The sequence below is a fragment of the Nematolebias whitei genome, chromosome 3, assembly GCF_014905685.2.
Source record: "Nematolebias whitei isolate Nwh7 chromosome 3, NemWhi1, whole genome shotgun sequence".
NCBI classification, from domain to species: domain Eukaryota; kingdom Metazoa; phylum Chordata; class Actinopteri; order Cyprinodontiformes; family Rivulidae; genus Nematolebias; species Nematolebias whitei.
The window spans coordinates 38811346-38811984 of NC_056500.1; positions in this window are offsets into that span (position 1 = coordinate 38811346).

Genomic DNA, 639 nt, shown 5'->3' on the forward strand with positions numbered 1-639 from the left:
TATATATATATATATATATATATATATATATATATATATATATATATGCAGTATATATATATATATATAGTTAATGTGTGTGTCTTTAAATTAAAAATATGAAAACAATTATGTCTGGATGCCAACTGCTGGGATAACAAAAACAGCCGAAGTGATTGAGAATTAGTCCACAACGGAGACTTCCATGGACGAGCTGTTTGAGATAAAGTCCAACAGTTGGGATGTGTATTTACGCTATGATTTATTGAGCTAATAAAAAGGTTGAAATTATGAACTTACAATTCAACAGAAGTTTTGCCAAAGCCACGTGTTTTTGAATGCACATCTCTGTTTTCAATGACGCTTGATCCCTGATATTCTTGACAGTCATCTTACCTGTTCTGTCTTTCTTCTTTTGCGTTTTTTCCATTTTCCACCCAAATGTCTTTTCCTCGACATGCTTGTCCACTTCACTCAGGCTTTAAAACCCATAGCTTCTTTACCATTTTTTTCATTTTGTATTTTGCTTTGTGTGTTGTCTGTTGTTCTGTCTGTACAGCACTTTGGTTGGCCTTGTCGCTGTTTTAAGTGCTTTATAAATAATGGTATACGGTATGGTATGGTACCACAGAGCTTTTTAATCACATTTAGAAGTTTAGT